Source organism: Scylla paramamosain, chromosome 42 (assembly GCF_035594125.1).
Source record: "Scylla paramamosain isolate STU-SP2022 chromosome 42, ASM3559412v1, whole genome shotgun sequence".
NCBI lineage: Eukaryota > Metazoa > Arthropoda > Malacostraca > Decapoda > Portunidae > Scylla > Scylla paramamosain.
The window spans coordinates 7,227,184-7,235,000 of record NC_087192.1 but is presented as its reverse complement, the minus strand read 5'-3'; the positions used below and the strand labels follow the sequence as shown (position 1 = coordinate 7,235,000).

The 7,817-nt window shown below is 39.2% G+C and overlaps 1 long non-coding RNA gene across 2 annotated transcripts in view; it reads left to right on the top strand.

Annotated features, from left to right (window-relative positions):
* LOC135093182 (uncharacterized) overlaps positions 1-7,117 on the top strand; it is a 164,138-nt gene extending 157,021 nt beyond the window's left edge. The window contains exons 4-5 of one of the 2 annotated variants that reach the window (XR_010263252.1): positions 5,505-5,563; positions 5,999-7,117. This is a non-coding gene — a long non-coding RNA (uncharacterized LOC135093182). The remainder of the gene's footprint in view (positions 1-5,504; positions 5,564-5,998) is intronic. The other variant, XR_010263253.1, reaches the window with a different exon arrangement.
* The last annotated feature ends 700 nt before the right edge of the window (positions 7,118-7,817 follow it).

The following is a 7,817-nucleotide window of genomic DNA, read 5'->3' as shown; positions in this document are numbered from 1 at the left end:
TACTTATTCATTACGTACTGTGGTTATTTTGCTTCCTGGGTCTGTAAATGTGGCGTTGGCTGTCTCTTTCCCACGCTTGTCACCACACACGATTCATCACGTAGGAATTTCATTATGATGTGATTAATACTGTTGTGGATGGTTTTCTGTAGGTACGTTTACGTGTCTCTCTCTCTCTCTCTCTCTCTCTCTCTCTCTCTCTCTCTCTCTCTCTCTCTCTCTCTCTCTCTCTCTCTACGTCGTGTTTGCCATTTTTTCCCCATCTCTTCCCCTCTCTTTAATTTCTTCAAGTTGTGTGTCTTGCCTCGCATATCATTAGGCGCTCCTCCACTCACCACTCCACCACCATCACCACCACCACCACCACCATCACCACAGCCGCCTGCAGGGACCGCCACACGTTATTACTCCTCACTCCCACAAACTCCCCACCAGCAAGCAGCTCACGCCCGGACATTAATCGACCTCCCTTTCCCTCCTTCCCTCCTCCGTCGCTCCATTCCTCCGTACCTCACCGCCACCACCGCCGCGAGATGAAGGAGGAGGAGGAAGAAGAAGGAATTTTGCAGCAGGGAAGGAAGGTAAAAGGCAGTGGGTGATGTATTGGGAAAGGGATTGGAATTACCTTTTCCACCGCAGTGATTCATGTTGCCCACCTGAACAAGTAAAGAAAGTGAGGGAACACACTTTTGCTTCACGCTGATGATCCCCAACGAGTCTCGCTGAGATGGATGGTGGTACTAGCGCCGGGACTGTGCCAGGGTGTACGGGGACCTGCGTGAAGTGTGGCAACATTACTCATACTAAATGGGTGTTTAAGTCAGTGCGGTGAAAGGACAGAGTGAGAGAGAGAGAGAGAGAGAGAGAGAGAGAGAGAGAGAGAGAGAGAGAGAGAGAGAGAGAGAGAGAGAGAGTAAAAAAATAAATAGATAAAAAGTGTGAGAAGAATATTGGTAGCTTAAGTGAGTTCTTCCTCGTATGTGAAGCAAGAAAATCACTTGAAAACGATATTAAATTTGAGTTGGGTTGGAGTGAAGTGTGTGTGTGTGTGTGTGTGTGTGTGTGTGTGTGTGTGTGTGTGTGTGTGTGTGTGTGTGTGTGTGTGTGTGTGTGTGTGTGTGTGCGCAAAAAAAAAAATGAGTGCTAAGTCTTGTCTTCTTGCTTTGCTTTTGGTGTGTGTGTGTGTGTGTGTGTGTGTGTGTGTGTGTGTGTGTGTGTGTGTGTGTTTACGTACTGTATAAAGGACAAGACTTACCTTTACTGTATAGGAAAGTGAAGGTAATGGAGATAAAGAAGGAAAAAAGAACATTGACGAAAAGGATCACAGAGAATTAAAGAAGAATTAAAGGGAAAAGGAGGCTGTCGGTCTGAAGAGGAAAGGAAGAGGAGGAGGAGGAGGCGTGAAGCAAGGTCTCATAACCTCTTGAAAGGTCTCCCCAATATCTTGTAGTGAAGAGCCGCGCCTTGAAGGGTTCTCTGCGGCGGCCTCCTCGCGTTACTCGGCATGATGAGTGAGGCCATGAAGGAAATTTAAAGTGTTGGGCTAAGAGAGAGATAGAGAGAGAGAGAGAGAGAGAGAGAGAGAGAGAGAGAGAGAGAGAGAGAGAGAGAGAGAGAGAGAGAGAGAGAGAGAAAAAAATATTATCATTACTAGCGTGGAAACACATAACAGGGACGCTCAGACACACACACACACACACACACACACACACACACACACACACACACACACACACACACACACACACACACACACACACACACTTAGTAAAAAAAAAATAGTGAAAGGAAGAATTTAAATCATGATATATGCAAGTTTTTTTTCTTCTTTTTTTCTTTTATTTTTCTTGCCCAGTTGTTTATCTTTGGCCTTGGTACTCTATTACTACTCCACACAGGTATTTGCGGTCCGCCTGAAATGCCTCATTAATGGAAGCGTGCCAGGTGATCACTCAGCTCCCTCCACTCCGTCACTCTTGTCACTCCCTTTGCCTTATCTCTTCCATTTTTCTTGCTACAACTAAATTTGTGCTCCCAATTTTATGATTCCCTTGGCAGGTATGAGTTTCTCTAAGACTGAGTACGTGCCTCAAATTTGTATACTATGTTTATTATTTGATTTATGGCATAGTTCTTGATAGCATTGCGTCACTCATGATTTAATAATTGTTTGTTAGTAAGAACTTCGTTGCAGTCCTCTTCGTTGTATGCTATTGATTCCATTTCCAGTATCTCATGGTTACTCGTTAATGCTCTTCAGTACATCATCTACTGCTATAAAATCTCTCGTCTTGACTCCTGCAGTTGCGTGAATCTTGCAGAACCTTACTTAAGTCATGTTGTTAGTGTTGAGTCAGTAAGGAGTTTTAAAAGACTCGACAAATTTATGGATGGGGATGATAGGTAGAAATAGGTAGGTACGTTTTATACAGAGATTGCCACGTGTAGGCATGATGGATTCTTGCAGCTTCCCTGATTTTATTTATGCTCTTATGTTCTTATGTGTGTGAAGAAAGGACTACAGGCACACAACTTGAGTCTACAGGAGAAACGGGAGTAATGTAATAATGAAAGATAAGGCAGGTATCTAACATGGGAGAGGGGAGGGAGAGAGGAACGGAACGAAACAGTGGGGAGTGGAGAGAGAGGGGGGGAGAGGAACGAAATAATCTCTGGTAAACAATCTATATTCCTCTCCCGCTATGGTGATTCTTTTTGCATTGGTGGATTTTTGTGCTATTCATCTATACATTTATGGATACAAACACTAACTTTGTCTGTTATTTATAGTGAGTTTCGTGTGCTGTGTTGTTTTGATCTATTTGCTTACAATGATATGACAATTTATATTTTTTACGGTCGCCAACTCCTTTGCCCTCACCCACACTACTAGCGCAGGCAAACGCACACACACACACACACACACACACACACACACACACACACACACACACACACACAATTTAAATCACATTCAAGGTAGTAGTAGTAGTAATAGTAGTAGTAGTAGTAGTAGTAGTAGTAGTTGTAGTAGTAGTAGTTGTTGTTGTTGTTGTTGTTGTTGTTGTTGTTGTTGTTGTAGTAATAGTAGCAGTAGTAGTAGTAGTAGTAGTAGTAGTAGTAGTAGTAGTAGTAGTAGTAGTTGTAGTAGTAGTAGTTGTTGTTGTTGTTGTTGTTGTTGTTGTTGTTGTAGTAAAATTAGTATCAGTAGTAGTAGTAGTAGTAGTAGTAGTAGTAGTAGTAGTAGTAGTAGAAGTAGCAGTAGTAGAAGTAGCAGTAGTAATTGTAGTAGAAGTAGAAGTAGCAATAGTAATTGTGCTCGTATAGTAGTAATAATAGTAGTAGCAGCAGTAGTAGTAGTAGTAGTAGTAGTAGTAGTAGTAGTAGTAGTAGTAAAAGAAGCAAAAAAATCTATCATCTCGTTTCTTTTACTTAATTCCCTTTTTTACTTTCCTCTATTACATCAATATTTCGTTATATGCATTGTTCTTCCATTTTTATGCGTACACTTTTTTTTCTTGCTTTCTTTATCAATCCCTCGCTTTGTACATTAATCCCGTCATTATTACTTCTCCTCTTCTCATATTTATTGCTTTCCATTGTCGTTCATCACTTTTATCGCTCACTTTTATCATGGTTTGGCATTAAGTTCCGTTCTCACTTACCCAGGGCATTCTCTCTCTCTCTCTCTCTCTCTCTCTCTCTCTCTCTCTCTCTCTCTCTCTCTCTCTCTCTCTCTCTCTCTCTCTCTCTCTCTCTCTCTCTCTCTCTCTCTCTCTCTCTCTCTCTCTCTCTCTCTCTCTCTCTCTCTCTTCCTTCGTTTTCTTTTCTTTTGTTTCTTTCCCACCGTTTTTTTCTTTGATAGTTGTCATGTTTATTATTTATGTTTTATTTCGTATAGTGATTCATTACTTTATTAAACTATCATGGGTTACTCAGCCTATTTGCTGTTTTTTTTTTTTCATTACACATTTATTCACTTCCCTTTTTCTCTCTCTTTCATGTATTTCATCTATTATCACCAACTCTAACATCAATTCGCATACAAATTTGTTCAGTTCATCATTAGGTGCTTCCCATATCTTTATTTATTTATTTTTTTTACTGTGCATTTATTTTATTTTTCTCATGTTCCATTATCAGTAGCTTCCATCTTAATTTTACTCAGGTTTATTCAGCAGTTCATCATCAGCTACTCAGCATATCTCTTTATTTTTTTATTGAACATTAATTCATTTCCTTTCGTTTTTTTTTTTTCTCTCTCATGTTTTATCTCCTATAATCAGCAGCTCTCATTTGAATCCACTCATAAGTTTGCTCACCAATTCACCTTCAGTTGCTCAACATATCTTCCATTTTCTTCACTATCGTATTCATTTATTGGTTGTCTGTGTTTTTTCTTTTTTTTTCTATCATAGGATTTATCTTCCATTATCAACTGCTCTCATTTTAATTAACTTGCTGATTTTTTTTCAATTCAGCATCAGTTAATCAGCAAATCTTTCGACTTTTCTTATTATACATTTCTCATTTTCTTTTCTTTTTTCTCTCGTTTATTAATCTCCCATTATCACCAGCTCTCATTTTGACTTTTTTTTTACTAAATCACCATCATTTACTCAGCTTATCTTTCTTTTTTTTTTTTTTATTATGCATCAATTAATTTTCGTCTCGTCCGTTTTACCTCTCACTATCATTTTAATTCAGTCACAGGTTAGTTCAGCACCACCACCAGCACACTCGTCACTACAGCCTCCCCTCATCCGTCTCTGTGCTGCCCTCTCTGCCCGTCACCACCGCGTTTTTAAGTAATGGAAGGCAATTAATTACATGGATTTTGTGAAATTGTGAATAAAATTGAATTCCAGCTTTAAAAAAAAATCGAGAGTAATTGCAATCGAAGCTTTGGAAGAGTAATTGCACTTTTAATTGATTATATAAACAAAGTGCTCCCTACCTCCTCCCTCCTGTTGCCCCTGGTGGCCTCGGGTGACGGTGGGCGGAGAAGGCAGGCTAGCACAGGCGTGGATAGTAAACAAACAGTAGGGGCGAGGTTCAGAATTCGTTGTCTTTGCGTGAAATTTGTTATGAGGTAATGCTGTGTTGTGCTTTGTTTATTTATTTATTTATTTAGTTATTATTTTACTTGCATGTTTATTTATTTGTTTATTAATTTAGCTTGATCGACTCTCTCTCTCTCTCTCTCTCTCTCTCTCTCTCTCTCTCTCTCTCTCTCTCTCTCTCTCTCTCTCTCTCTCTCTCTCTCTCTCTCTCTCTCTGCTAACATAGACATATTTTCGGCTCTACGACTAAAACCTCTGTCTCTATTTTGGCTCTTGTATTCTTCATGCCTTTCAGTTTTCCTCCTCCGCGTAGGTGTATGAATTTTATTGCCTGGTTAAAATGTCCATGCAGTAAAGCCTTGTTTCTGCTCTCCTGTGTACCAAAGGGATATTTTTTTCACGTGCACGGTTTATATCTGCGCTTCTATTTACATGTTTTAGTTCCACATCTCCGCCGCCGCCGAGTGGGTGTGTCAGCTCGTCGTAAAATTTGTCCTAAGGTAATGTCATGCCAGTTTTTTTGTCCACCTTTTTTCTATTTTTTTTTTTTTATGCTCTACTAAAAGCATATATCCTTGTATTTCGGGTTATTTTATTATGCTAGAAACAGGCCAACCGGGAGACACAGAAAGGGGAAAGAAATAAAAAGACCTGCTAGTCTGCTATTCCCTCTATGAAAAAAAAAAATGATAACGATAATAACATGGAAAAGATGCCAAAATGGAGGTCAGTCAGATTAGTTTCCTTTTTGAAAATGTATATATTTGTATTTCTATACTGGTTGTTTTCCTGTATGATTTTTTCCCTCTAATCGCCAGCAACTTTTTAAAACAAACACTCAGTTTTCTACTAAACTCTCTTAAATATTTCTCTAGTTAAAAAAAATAATAATAATAATAATTTTATTCTTATGTGTCTCTTCTATCTTCCCGCAGACAACTCCTCCAGAGGGTTAATGAACGGCGCCTATAGGGGTTCATTCCACGCCTGTATCATAGTCATCGCCAGTATCATCGTCAGAGGCCCGGATTGAGAAACGTTGTGCTCCCTCATCACAACTGTTTTCAAAGACCAAGGAGATGATTACCTGGGTTCTCAAGACCATTTCTCCTGTTAATAGTACAAAACACTCTTAAAAACCCGTATCACTTCAATTAGAGCCCTTTGAAAGTAATCTAGGTGCGACTAGTAGTGTTTCAGAATAGGGTCAATAGACATATACACAGGCGGCTCGTTGTCTCGTGTTCATTATGCTGCCTTAGTGTTTGTATTGACTGTATTCTTTTTGTGTTGTAATTCTGCGTCTGTGACCTGGAGTAGGTGGTGCAGCAAAAGGGGTTCTGTCTGTCAGATCACTGTCTCGTGTTTATGATGTCGCCTCAACGTCTCGAGGTTTTCATTGCCGCCCCGCACGGAACTCCCTCTAAAGGATCCTGATGTGTACTTCCTGACACGAGACCTCAGTGGAAGTTATGGCTCATTGGACAACCCATAGCCAAACTTTGGTCATGTATACGTATCGAGACGGAAAGTAAGACATGGGAGCTTGGTGAAAGAAGGAGAGATTGAGTGAACTAACGTGATGGGATAAGAATATTGCAAAAAATTGAATTAGTTAAAAAAAAATGTGGAATAAAGCAAAACAGCTGAGTGAAAGAAGGAAAACTTGTGAACTAACGAAATAAAAAGCAAAGGTAAAGGATGTACAGTGAAATAACGGGATAAAATATTAAAGAGATAGATTAAAAATAAATAAATAAGTGAAACAGTAAAAAAAAAAAAAAATTAGAAATGACACCAGAGACAACGTGGAAAAGTCACCAGAGGAAAGGAGGAAAAAAAAAAAAACAAATAATGGGATTGGAAGCCACCAGAGAAAAGAGGAGAAAAAAGTAACGGGATTCGAACCCACTAACGCCACCTGGAAGCGTCACCTCCTAACCCTGTGACCTACACCCCCACACCACTCCCGCCACCCTGCACTATATATACTGTGGACCGAACAAAAATATAAAAGAAAAAAATAGGGAATAATTGACCTATATAATACTTAACATGTTTGTTCTTCAGTGATAGACAACACGGTGGACTCTTTTCTGCCTCATTATTCGTGTGTGTGTGTGTGTGTGTGTGTGTGTGTGTGTGTGTGTGTGTGTGTGTGTTTGTGTTTGTGTGTGCGCGCTAATGAAAGAAAGTGGCGTTTACATACATATTTATTGGTGTACGTTGTGGAATATGCATCTATTCATTATTTATTTTAATGAACAATTCCTCTACACGTGAATTGAAAAAGTAAACCACCGCCACCACCACCAGCACCACCACCACCACCACCACCACCACCGTTCATGAATCTGAAATTTGCATGAAAGTCAGATCTGTTCACATCACCATTTACGACCATAATAAATGAGTAAATATTATGTACACGGATAAATAGATTACATACATAAATACATACATGCATACATACACACATATTACTATTACTACTACTACTACTACTACTACTACTACTACTTTTACGTACCACTACCAGTAACAAAACCACCACCACCACAACAACCACTATTGATAACAGTAACAATAACAACAAAAAACAATTACAATGTGAAAAAAAAAATCAGAAAAAACAATAACAATAAATACAAAAAAAAAGAAAAAGAAATTAAGTAAAAAAAAACAGACGCGGAAAAAAAAAAAAACAGGAAAAACTGACTGTGCTGGCGGTAGTGGTAGAGAACAATGTTTGCC